Source organism: Drosophila arizonae, chromosome 4 (genome assembly GCF_054131065.1).
Source record: "Drosophila arizonae isolate 15081-1271.41 chromosome 4, UAZ_ARI_1.0, whole genome shotgun sequence".
Lineage (NCBI taxonomy): Eukaryota > Metazoa > Arthropoda > Insecta > Diptera > Drosophilidae > Drosophila > Drosophila arizonae.
The window spans coordinates 16,000,252-16,014,311 of record NC_142924.1 but is presented as its reverse complement, the minus strand read 5'-3'; the positions used below and the strand labels follow the sequence as shown (position 1 = coordinate 16,014,311).

The following is a 14,060-nucleotide window of genomic DNA, read 5'->3' as shown; positions in this document are numbered from 1 at the left end:
CCGCATTAGTGCGTTGTCTGGGTGATAGATTCAGCGGGCAGCGGCATATACAGTCCATTCGAAATGAATTGTGATGCTACTTTATACGCTACCTAAGTAGGGTTAGGGTAGAAGCGAGTGTAGAACGAAGAGACTGGAGAAGTAGAATTGAATGGGGAATTGTAGAATCAATTTACTTATTTATCAAGGAAATCTTGACACTAGAGTAAGTATACTATATATAGGTCATTTGCCAGTCATTTATACCCGCTTCTACAATTCAAACTTTTTTGTGCTGCATTTGAAAAATGTTTTGCATTAAAAGTTTAACTTGAAATTCAATAGTTTTATGCAGAATAAATTTCGATTTGCTGAACAATTTCTGCAATGGTGAATCAACAGGAAATTTTCGTTTAGAAATTTGTAAACAGAGTTTAACAGTATTTATATGATTTTTAGCTAAGAACTAAATAATAAATATCATAATGTTTTTATGTTCATTAAGATAATTGTGACTAACCGAATAGCAACTAAAGCAGTTTGAGCTGTTTGCTGGAGTTTTAATAATGCGAAGAAAACTAAATAAACTACATATATGTAAAGCTTTCAATTGAAGTCTGAGTGTTCGTCTTTGGAAACTTTCATATCAGTGCTGTGAAACAATCTCGCAGTTTAATATAATTTGTTAGATGGCAGACGAAATTCAAGTGCATAAACTGTGCACAATTCAATTATGAAAGTTAATTTCGCAACGCGCAGATAGACTTTAAAAGTCAGGCAAACTTTGTTAGCTGCCGCCAAAAGTCGAGACGGCAAAGGCGACAGCGACAGAGACAGAGATAGAGACAGAGACAGATACTCAAGCGGCTCACAATTGCGTAAAATATAAACAAAAACATAGACACGACTATGTATAAAGAGAGAGAGAGAGAGAGAGAGAGAGATACACAGAGACAGATTGCAAGTTGGAGTTGCAGAAATTGACATACAAAGAATAATTTAGTTCTGGCAGCCGCAACTAATTGAAAGGTATTTGTTTAGCGACTGCAGTTGGGTTTGCCTGCTGCGTGGAAATCAAATTAGAGGCACAGCCGCGCATGCAAAGGCGGAAAAGTGTAAAAGCCGCAAGAGTCACACACACACACACACACGTCAAGTAGACCTGTGTATGTGTGCGAGTTTTGAAGACATCATTCGTCGCAACAATTCTCTCATATTTGTTTTGCTAATTGGATTAATTCGGCGAAAATATTGAAGTCAACTTTGTCGTTTGCCTTAATATTATTATTCTGCTGGAAACACAAGGCAACGCAGACTATTAATAGATAAATAGCACGAAAGATATAAGAGCATTAAGGCAAAGCGCTGCAAAGTAGGCAACGAATTTTTCAGCTTCTAATGTTGCGCGTGCGCATAATGAGAAGAAGCCTGTTTGAAAATTTGCTTTATTTTTTCCAGGAAAATAGTTCAAATATATGGTATATAAAAGTCAAAAGTATATGAAGCTGGTTTGAAATTTGGATTAGTGCAGCCAAATGTTTCTAAGAAAATTGTTTATTGAAATATTTATTTAATATATATATAATATAGTAAAATAAAATATATTTTTAATTACTATTATATACTCAATAATTGGTTATAATAGTAATTAAAAATATATTTTATTATTTAATAATTACTAAATATATAATAATAAATATTTTATTTTGCTACTATTTTTATATATAATACATAATAAATATTTTATTTTTTTTTAAAGCTTTATATATTGTTGATTGTTGTTAAAATATATATAAATAAAAAAAAAAAAAAATAACAATGTATTATTACTAATGTATTATTTAAAAATATATTATTATGTACTGTTAGAAATTAGTATATAATAATACTTATTTTATTTGGTTTTTTTTTATTTAAAAAAAATATATATATTTTAACAATTATATATATTATATATTATATATACTACAAATTTTATTTTGATATAACTTTATATATATTCTTTATATATATATATATATTCTGCTCATTCTTGCTTTAAATATAATCTACATTCAATATAAATTAAACTGACTTTTAACAATATTCTCAATAAGTTTTTAAGCTTACTATTTTGTTATCGTAAATCGTAAATATTTCAGCTTCTAATCAACTTTTATACCTATTTACAGTCTCCATTTGCTTCTACTTATATTACCATTTAAAGCAACAATTTTACATTCACTTGTGTGACAAATTCATTATAACTTATTTTCCAATATTACTCTATCTATATATACCTATACATATACAAAGCAAGCTAACATATTTGCAGTTGTTCAACAAATTGTTATCACGACTCTTCGGGCCAAAATGTCGTCGACATTAATTAGCCAATGTGTCGATGGAATGCACAGATAAACAACTGGCATTCATTGTCTGAGCTGCTGCGCGTTGTCCGCGTTGTTTCCCCCCTACCAACTTTATGCTGCCCTACCCTCTGCACACACCCCACTGCTCTACAGGCCCTCGACGAACCCTGCATCCCCGCCTAGCACACATTTTCGGTTTCAATTGAACTTTTGTCTAGTTTGGTAATTTTTTTCTGTTCCTTTAATTTTTTTTTGTGCAGCTTGGGTTTTGTCGCGTCTCGTTAAATGCGTGGAAATGCAGTTGGAATTGGAGCTGCAGTTGCTGACGGCGTAGAGAGAGGGAGGAGGGTAAGGGGAAATCGTCATGTGGGTGGGGCGCAGCGGTTTTAGGGGACGATTGCGTGGTTTCATGAAATGGATGCGTTAATTTGATAAAGCAGCTTTAGGGCACTTTTGTGCAGGGAGCATTGCGAGCAAGGATTGCTTTCTATAACAAAACTCGCAGCGCTAATTAGAGAGCAAAATGATGTTGGCAGCAGAGGGTGTGAGAGTGTGAGGGTGTGAGTATAAGAGTGGGCTAAGAGTGTATGTAGTTGCATGTAGATGCACAGATTCGTGTGGCTGCATTGACGAGCTAGATATTTGTGGCCTGCCACGGCATTGGCGAGGATTTAGCAAATGCCGCTCATATGCAGCTTGCAGCTTTAATTGAATAATATTTGCAATGAAAGTAATCAAATGAAAATCTATAAATAAATACCAATCCAAAATGTAAGCAGCAAATTCGAATCAAATAAAATCTAAATAAATATCAATTTATTTCTCGCACACAATCATGCATTTGCAGCTCATTTTAATACACGAATCCAGGTACACTTAAGCCAATAAGCAGTTGAAGATAAAATGCTACACAAATAAAATAAAATCAAATAAATAAATAAATATGCTGGGAGAGCCAAGTCAATTTCATTTCGAACAGTTGGCATAGAAGTCAGGCTCATAATGTGGTAGGACGGGGCGGGGCCATGTAACTGCATTAAAAATTACGTATGAGTAATAAGATGGAAGTGGGAGATGACGAGGATGTGAAGGAGGAGGAGTGGGAGCTGGGAGCTGGGAGGTGGAGAACAAAATAAAAATACTTTCGTCTGTATAAATAGAAATTGCAAGAAAACATTTACTTGGGCGTAGACTAGCAATCGCAGATGGCATTATGATGGGGCGGCAGACGCTGTCATGTAGGGGGCGTGGCTTGTCGGCGCCTCAGGGTACAGGCTACAAAGACAAAAAGAAAACAAGCAAATGGAATCTGCTGTTTGCAGAGAATGACCAGCTCAGAGCTACCCTGTAGCTGAAAGATTCCCTGTAATGAGTTGAAGAAAAGACGATCTATTATTATTTAATAAGAGATTATATATTATGTAAATTGTATTATCTTTAGATAAAACATATTTTTAAATTATAAAATAAAAATGTTTAATTTATATATTAGCTTATGTATTATTATTATTTATTATTGTTATTTAGTATTTATTTTTATTTTTATTTTATGCCTACTACCTCAATGTTGCCCTTTTTTTTAAGGGGTATTGCAATGCAGACTAGAAAGTTGAGAATTTGGCTTTATTGGAGTGCGGCTAGCAACAACTCAAAAATTGAGCATGAAACTGCGAATGTGACTGCTACAGTGAATGGAAATGCCAAGCTAAGGCAGTAGCAGTCGTGGCAGCAGGAGCGGGGGGAGCACCAGCGGCAGCGCATGTAATAAATATAAAGATTTGCAAAGCGGAAAATTGTGCACTTTTTTCGGGGTCTCAGCCCACTCAACACTTCCGCCCAGTGCTTGTTTTTTTTGTTTCTATAGTAGTTGATGTGCACAGCGAGAAATTAAGCAGTCTTTATTAAATGGAAATAATTGTAAAAATTAAAAATATAGAAAAGAAAATATATATTATTGAAGAAAATTTTATAATTAAATTATATAACTTTGTGCTTAGATTTCTTGGTATCTTTAATTTAATTATATAAATGGTTTTGTTTTATTATTTACAATATATTCATCACATTTATTACATTCTAAACATATTCATTTTTTTAATAAAATATATTCATTAAGTATTTTTTATTTATTCACTAAATATTTTTTCATTATTTATTGGTTTATTATATATATTTTTGTTTATTTTCAAATATTTAATTTAATTTGATTATTATATTATATAAATTATATTTTTTTCAATATCGGTATATATTTGACAATTTTTTTTCTTCAAATATTTTTATATAATTATTATTTTTTTTTATTATTTGTTATTTTTCTTTTTTCTTAACATAAATATTTTGGCAGTGATTTTTGTTTTTCATTATGCACACTTCCTACTTAACAAAAAAAATCAAAATAAATAAATAAAAAAAGGACACATAATATATTGATGACGCGTTGTCTGATTTGCAAAAAGAAAACTACGAAAACATTATATTTATATTAAAATAAACGAATAAATATAAAGAGAACATTAGAAATGTATACAAAGCTGTAAAAAAATTTACAAGGGCAGGCAAAAAAAAAAAAAAAAAAAAAATTCGCGTTGGCGACGATGGGCTAACGTTTGCCAAAAGAATTTTCAGTAGCTGCAAACGCGGCGTATGCGCAACATGCGAGCTTCAATGCAATGTGCAGAAATATCTATGTATATACATGTGTGTAACATATACATATGCACATGTGTATGTGCGTGCAAGAGCATGCAAAATTATTGCGTTTGTAAGCGTACTTCCGCTCTTATGACACGCAGACGACGCAGCAGGGGTAGCTGATGTGAAAAAAAAATCTCAACGGGAAGATTCGTCGTTTTGTGTTTATAGAAATTGCAACAGAGACGCGCGGCAGACGACGCGACGTTGTCGTCATCCGCATCGTCTTTGCTTATCGACAAACGACGACAATATATTCCCTAACCAGATGCTCATCATGATTGCAATGATGATGAGGATGATGGTAGTCATGTTACTATAGTCATGATTACAATGCCAGAGAGAGAGGAGTGCGTCTACGACGACGTCGACGTCGACGTCTTTCAACTCCGACAATTGCTATTATTGCTCAAGTGTAATGCCAACAATAAAGTAGCTGTTCATATCTACGCCATTTGCCATGCAATATTGTTTAAGCACACGGCGGCACATACATGTTGTCTGAGTGAGAGGGAGAGTGAGTGAGAGAGAGAAGAGAGAGAGTCGAGTGAAGAGCATAGCAGTCAGGCAGTCAGGCAGACACTCGGCAATTTAAATGTACATTAAAAATATAAATAAAATGTTGAGCCTAGCTGCCTTTCAGCTTATGGAATGGGCGATATACGCGACTTGAGCAGCGTTGCATAGCGAATTAATCATGAGCCTAGAAATGTGCAATAAAATATTTAAGCGTGGCTGTATAAAGCGAAGTGGGCGTGGTGAAAGCGAATGGATCGAGAGCCAAGCAATGCAGCGGACAATAAAATCCCTTGCTATATGTTTCTCTATATGTGTTTATATCTGAAACTGTATGTGTATATATCTGTCTTTGTCTACACTTGTATATGTATTTATCTTTGACTTTATATAGTAATTTTTATATATGTACATATGTGCTATAACTAACTAAGACAATATTTCATTCCCTACCTCAAATTGAGATGTATTTTGTTTTAATTAGGGATAACAATGGATTTATTTTTGTGTTGCAATATTTGTTATTGTAATTAATATGAAATAATCTATTTTATGCATTTACTACTTTTTGTGGTTCAATATTTGTTGTTGTAATTAATATTTATTAATTTTTATCATTTTATTTTTTTTACTATCTGTATTAAGTTAGTAAATAAAAACAATTATCTAATGAAATATATAAAAATTAAAAATAAATATAATTTAATAAATATAATAAATATATTTATAATCATAGACATAATTTAATAAATATAATAAACATAACTTAATTTAATAATATTAATAAACAGTTAATAATAATACTAATAAAAATTCTCCTATTATATATCAAGTTATTGTTGCATATGTTTATTAGTTATCATTAATTTCATTTACATGTATATCTATTTGAATATAAACTTATATATTTCTGTTTTCATTTCAGAAGTCTTATTCCCTGCTTGTCTGTTTATTAAATATAAAATCACTTTGGCTGAATTTCAGCACAAGTATTTAATTAAATATTTGACGCTCTCTCTCCGCAAGGGCGAATGGCAATTTAAGCCTGATTTTCGGTTGCATTGTTGTGCGCAAATTCCCCAGCAACACCTTCGGTATTGGCCCAGTTAGCCACAAAAATGTGCAAAATCAATGAGTTGCACATTCGACTGAATGCCGTCGCAAGTTGAAGCAGCAGCCAAAAGGCAATGAAGCTGCGTTAAGTATCTGGCAGATATTTTCGTTATACTATATGCTGTGCTGTGTGGATGCACTTGCGGTTGCCGTTGCCGTTGCCATTGCAACTAAATTTCCAGTTCATTTATTAAAGTTGCTGTAAAGTTTGCCATCAAGAGTCTAATCATGCCGGATTTGTGGTTATCTATAGCCCGGGCTTACATGTGTTTGCGTGTGCTCTATGTATTTTGTAGATACAAAAACTCAACAGAGCCAGCATAACATAAATAAACAAAATGCCACAAAGTGTGGATGCCGAAAAGGACGTGCAGAGGACCTTCAATGTTTGCTTTGCACTGCTGAGATAGCTCCTGCTGCTGCTGCTCCAGCTCCTGCTGCTGTTGCAGCTCCTGCTGCTACTCTAGCTCCTGCTCATATCTATATATCTATCTATCTATATATCTGTATCTCTGTATACGTATATGTTTATACATGTCTGTGTGTATAACATGTCAATATGGATATGTAATTTGACCATTTACTCTACGAATTTTGAACATAAATATGAATGGAATTTTTGGCAAGCTCTCACCAAAAATTTATTATGTTTATATTGAATAACTTAAATAGACAAAAAAGTGTTGAAATTCAAGCGCATTTTTCGTAATAGGAATTACATTGCTCGCATTTTGCAACTATTGAAATTCTCTCATTGATTTTGCGGACTGCTATTGCCTTGCTTAGAACTGCATTCGATGCATGCCAAAAATGTATTCGGCTTAATTACATATTTATCTCAAATAGCAGCACTTTGATCAGCTTCCATAGAAATGCTAACATATATTAATTTACTGTTCTGAGTAGTTGAGCTAGAGTTTATGATTTAAGAATTGCAAAAATAGTTAAGCAGTTGTGTTTGTTGTCTTGCATGAACAGCCTTAACTGAGTCGTTATCAAACACCTTTTATGCTTATTTTCATATCACAATTTTTCCTAAGAGCCACATCAGCGTTAGCTGCGGCCATGCAGGAGGAGGGCAACTGCAGAGCACTTTGCGTGCACAACAATTAAGCCCAAAGTGACAGGGCAGACTGTGTGAAAGGCAGTATAAAAAGCAACGATTAAAACAGAGCTGCATGAAAAAACTGATAGAAAGGGTGAGAGAGAGTAGAGAGAGATAGAGTGAGAGTGAAAGGGGAGACAGACTAAAAGCAGATGGGGTAAAAATAAAAAAAAAACTATGTAAGGAGCTCAGAGGTGTCGCTCAGCTCTGCGCGTTATACAAGTAATTTTATATGACCCGAATGGCCAAAAAGTCGTCGGAAAGTTCGCCCTGTTTCGACCTCTTGTAATTAACTTGTGTCAACGGCGGCGTCATCAACCTTTTGGAGTCGTGGCTTTTGTTGTCCATGGCGCTGCAGCTGCTGTTACTGCTGCTGCGTTCCTCCTTTAACGACTTTTGCATGTCACTTTGTTGCAACCGCAGTGGGACTCGGCGGACTACGCGGTCCACGCGGTCCACGCGGCGTATGCGCAATGTGCATTCGTGCATTACGCATACGCCCAGTGCTCAGCGCAGTTTCCCTTTTTTTGTTTTCTCTGTTCACAGTTTCTCTTTGCACATTTCTCACTTTTCACTTTAGCTGGCGCTTAATTGAATAGAGCACAGTGTAAATCCACTTAATGACATTCGCATTTAATAACTTTGCCAGCGTCCATGTCAATCAGGCAATTGCTCATGCAATACGCCAGCCAGACAACCAACCAGCCAGCTGAACTTAACATACTTAACGGAAAAGTAGAGCTGTTTTTCCCGGAATGCGAAAGAATTTAATACGATGCCAGATTAATTAACAGAGTAACTGTGATACAGGCTTACACACACTCACAAAGTAAATGGATCTTAGGTAAGACTGGATGAACACGCATTGATTCAGCTTAATGCACAATAATGTTTACTATGTTAATATTTGCAAACATATTTTGTGTGTCATGCTTTTATTTTTAAATAAAGGTGATGAGGGCAGACATTAAGCTGACAGCAGCAAATGTTTAAGGTTTATTTTCCTTTTTTTGTATTAACTCAAAAATAAATTACTTTACATTGGCATTAATTGCGCTTGCACTGAATGAAACAAATTGTTGGCACAATCTCCACACATGTCGCTGTCAATTGCCCTTTATTGCCCAGGTCTGCCGTTCCTCTCTGTGTGTGCATGACAGTTAAGTAAATGTTGACATTTCAATTCGATATTTAACATGTTTTGCCACTAAGCCGTCAACGATAGCTGCGGCACAACAGGCTGAGTACCATTTAGTAGGTGAGCTATGCTGATGAGATTTTGATATTTTATAGAAATACACTTAAATAAGAGATACAGATACAGATACAGATACAGATACAGATACAGATACAGATACAGATACAGATACAGATACAGATACAGATACAAGATACAGATACAGATACAGATACAGATACAGATACAGATACAGATACAGATACAGATACAGATACAGATACAGATACAGATACAGATACAGATACAGATACAGATACAGATACAGATACAGATACAGATACAGATACAGATACAGATACAGATACAGAAGATACAGATACAGATACAGATACAGATACAGATACAGATACAGATACAGATACAGATACAGATACAGATACAGATACAGATACAGATACAGATACAGATACAGATACAGATACAGATACAGATACAGATACAGATACAGATACAGATACAGATACAAGATACAGATACAGATACAGATACAGATACAGATACAGATACAGATACAGATACAGATACAGATACAGATACAGATACAGATACAGATACAGATACAGATACAGATACAGATACAGATACAGATACAGATACAGATACAGATACAGATACAGATACAGATACAGATACAGATACAGATACAGATACAGATACAGATACAGATACAGATACAGATACAGATACAGATACAGATACAGATACAGATACAGATACAGATACAGATACAGATACAGATACAGATACAGATACAGATACAGATACAGATACAGATACAGATACAGATACAGATACAGATACAGATACAGATACAGATACAGATACAGATACAGATACAGATACAGATACAGATACAGATACAGATACAGATACAGATACAGATACAGATACAGATACAGATACAGATACAGATACAGATACAGATACAGATACAGATACAGATACAGATACAGATACAGATACAGATATAGACACAGATACTTTTCGATTTGCATGTTTGCTAACGATTTGCACTTGACCTTGGGCTGAGCACCCACTTATGGCTATCATTAGACATTCATTTGAAATATATTTCGATTTAATTTTGTTAAAAACCTATCTGGTATGACCAGCACTCCGAGCGGACATGCAGTGGTTGGAGCTGGAGCAGCTCTCGGGCCTTCGGCGAATATAAAAAGTAAATCGCTAAGTAAAATTTATTTTTATGGCCAAATTTGCAACAGCTGCTGCTGCTGCTGCTGTTGGCCGCAAAATGGCAGCATAACATGGCAACTACGCAAGAGAAAAGAACGAAAAGCGAAAAGAAAATAGAAAAGGAGAAGGAAAACTTGGCCGCATATACTCGTAGATTCAACTAAATTGCGCATATATCAAATTGTAATAGTTTCTAACAATTTTGCGCACATTTCGCTGATTTTGCTGCGTGCGTGCAACACGTACTGGCTATAAAATCCTCATGAAATACTTCCATATGCTATAGATACATAGATACATACACATACATATATTCATAGATGTATACTATGTGGAGCATAGATTATTTGATTTGAAAGTTAAAAGTGGGCGAAGTATTTGGCAAAGTACTTGTATTTTTATTTAAATTTTTTTCTGCTTCTTTTCTTTTTATTTTTGGCTACTGCCCAGAAGCTGTTTAAATTGGGTTCTCAAGTAAATTGAAAATATAGCTGAAACAGCTGTCAAATATGTGGATGGGTGTGCAAGTAAGTGTGTGTGTGTGTGTGTGTGCGCTCAAAGGGTTTCATTTCGAGCACTTGATTAGTCCGCAAGAAGTAGGGAAACTTTCAATTGAATTGGCAAAGAAAAAAATAAGGCAGCTCCCTCTATGAAAATTGCGTTGTAATGCCAAAAAAGAGGAGAGAAAAAAAATTGGAATATCATAAAAATCAGTGGAAATTCTTTTGGCCACATGCTCAGCACTTCGCTGATTGCTATTGTTGTGGAGAGCAGTGGATATATACGTATACGTATATATGTATGTATATGTACGTCATATTACGCATATATAGCGCTGATGCTTAGTTACACTTGCAACAATTGCTGTCGCATTCCAAACTCCTCAACTAAGACACATAAAAATGTGTCCTGCACTTCCTTGCTCTCGCACACACACACACACAGACAATACACAAATAATTTGAGGAGTAGTAGAAAAAAATAGAGAGAACCCACACACATAGAAATTACTTTGACTTTTGGAATTTTGCCGTTTGTTAAGTGGCAAAAATTCTTTGTGTGCCGAGATTTGCTTGGGTTCGTTGCGTTTCGCTTCTTTAGATTTTTCTGCTGACCGCAGAGCATTTGCCTTTGGCCACATTCGTTAGCATTCCTCGTATACAGCGCAATTTGCTAGCCTTACAGAAATCTGTAATGTGATTTGCCCTCAGCTGCCCCACTGTGACCGGGGACAACAGCCACGTTTGATTTCCAATTATTGTTGCTTTCATTTATGATAAACGCAAAGGCGTCCACAGTCAGGCAAGGAAAATAGGTATTTTAGCCATGTGCACAATGTTTGTATTATATTGAAATAAGGTGTAATAAACTGGCTATTTAATAGAGGACATTGTTGTGTTTATTTACATTTAAAGAATTTATATATAGGATTTATATAAAAATATATGAAAAGAAATGGGACAACGGTCAATGGTAGAAACAAAATTAAATAAAAAATTTAAAATAAATAAATAAAATATAAAACAATCAAAAAATTATTAAAAGGAAAAAATTAAATTAATAAATAAATAATTTAAATTGGGTAGAAATAAAAAATAAAAATAATAAAGACAAGAAATAGCAAACAAAGTTAATAATAATAAAAATAAAATAATAAACAAACGTTAAAAAAATAAAAAAGAAATAAAAATAAATATAAGAAATAACAAAAGAAAATATATAAAATGACTTATATGCCAACAAATGCATTAAAAGAAATGGGACAATAGTAGATAGTAGCCAGAAAAATAAGAATAAAATCAATAAAAAGTATATATAATAAATTAATAAATAAATTATTAAAAATCAATAATAATGATAAAAGAATAATAATATTAAAAAATTAAGTAAAGAAAAGAGTTTTTGTTATTTTTTGTAGAATTTTTTAGCTTATCCCTACAATAGATATTTAATAAAGTAAAGATATAGCATAACATTGACTAAATCAGCTGTCAGTCAAATAAAAGTTAATAGCCAAGTATATATATGTACATACATAAAGCTAAGTCCAAGTCCAGTCTAACTTACATTTGACTTACCACAGCTGCTTCACATTTATCAAGCCAACTTTGTGCTTAGCTTACTCATACCCGACACACTCATACTCATGCAATAAGTTCACATTACAATGAAGTTAAATTGGTTTCATTGACAGCCACAATTGGATAATCCTTTCAGTACATACATATGCATATTCCGATTGGCATTTTATGCAAAATACATTATTATAATTTGCAGTCAAATTTGTGAGTATTTGGACACGTTAACTATTTAATTAGCAGCTCGTTGGCTTAACTGGAACTTGTGGCCTAGGCAGACAGGTAGGCACTACATCGAGTGTATTTTTGAGTATCTGAAATTTCTATACACCAGCACTCAAATGCCCTTTCAGCACTCCCTGGCAGTCTCTGCTGACTGTCGTCGTTGTTTGTCTCGTGTAGTTTATTGACCGCATGTTGTTTGTAGTTGCAGGTTTCATGTTGGCATCTGCAAACGCTCAGCCGGCCCCTTTTGTAATCGATAATTCGCCTTGACATTGCCAACTCGAGTTAATGCTAATCGGCTTAATTTATAATTGATTCATGTTGCAATATACAAATTCTGTTATATTTGCGGATATGTGTATTGCTGCAACCAATTATCTCTACGATTTGAGCATTGATGATAAATGATTCGCTTTGCTTTGCTTTACTTAGCTGCTCATTTGAATTGGAACTAATCATATATTCAATTGACAGATGGAATTATGCAAATTTACCGTGTTCAAGTTAATGAGAAATTTTTAAAATTTAATATGCTTAGTTTATTTCACTTGTGTGTGTAGTAAAAACAGCCTTAGATGATTTGGAAGGCAAAGCCAAGCTGTCAATAAAGGGAAAAGGGCTGTAGGCCAAAGTAATGTCTAGACTGAGGGGCTTAAATATCAGGCAGGTTTTCGTTTAAGATCATATTCACTATAAATTTAACTACTTCAACTATACTGCTACTACTACTACTACTATTACTACTATTTTATGAACTATTTATTTAAATACCAATATATGCGTCATATATTATTCTCAATTTACAATTTTTGATAGTTTTATATGCCAATTTATTGCCATTTACTTGACTAACCCACTTGACTAACTAACTTGCTATCAACACTATCATTATTATTATTTTTTTATTTTGTCAATTTTTCGTTAAAAATTTTGGCAATATTTGGGCAAAACAGAAATTTAACTTTATGCCGGGCCAACAAACAAAATGGCAACAATTTGTGCAAGTTTTATGGATCAACAACAAATGACAGCAACAAAAGTGCATTTTATGGCCAGAAACCAGCTCATAAAACTGTCAGCCACACACACGCATGCACATGCACACACACACACATGCACATGGTTGGACTACTTTTGTTGTTGTTGTTGTTGTGTAGGTGGCACTACGTGCTCTACCAGCCTGTAGGTGTTTTTGATTAGCAGCCTAACTGGCAAACCGGACACCCCCCTTGCCCCCTGTCTCTGCTCCTGCCGGCTTGCCCCTCTGCTGGCCACGGCTGATTGAACATTACGCACGCATAATTAAACAGTAAGCGAAAATTTGGTGCGATTGAATGGCTGCTTGGATCAGCATTAAAAATGTTTGTGCTGGAATATTTGCAATGCATTTTTCACGCATTCTATATGTAATGCATTTGGCACCATCCAACAGCAGCAGTAGCAGGAGCAGGAGCAGGAGTAATACTAGCAGCAGCACGTGTGAAAGAATGGGAACAGGAGGGGGCTGCATTATGCACAGGCGATTAAGCAATTTGACGGAGAGAGTGGAAGAAGAAAGATAGAGA

General features: G+C 34.4%; 1 long non-coding RNA gene across 1 annotated transcript; it reads right to left on the bottom strand.

Moving 5' to 3' along the window:
- Positions 1-2,008: 2,008 nt before the first annotated feature.
- LOC149269209 (uncharacterized) lies at positions 2,009-13,654 on the bottom strand. The gene is made up of 3 exons (XR_016269944.1): positions 12,260-13,654; positions 3,512-3,693; positions 2,009-3,443 (listed from the first exon to the last, which is right to left on the bottom strand). It is a non-coding gene; the product is annotated as an uncharacterized LOC149269209 (long non-coding RNA).
- Positions 13,655-14,060: the final 406 nt, after the last annotated feature.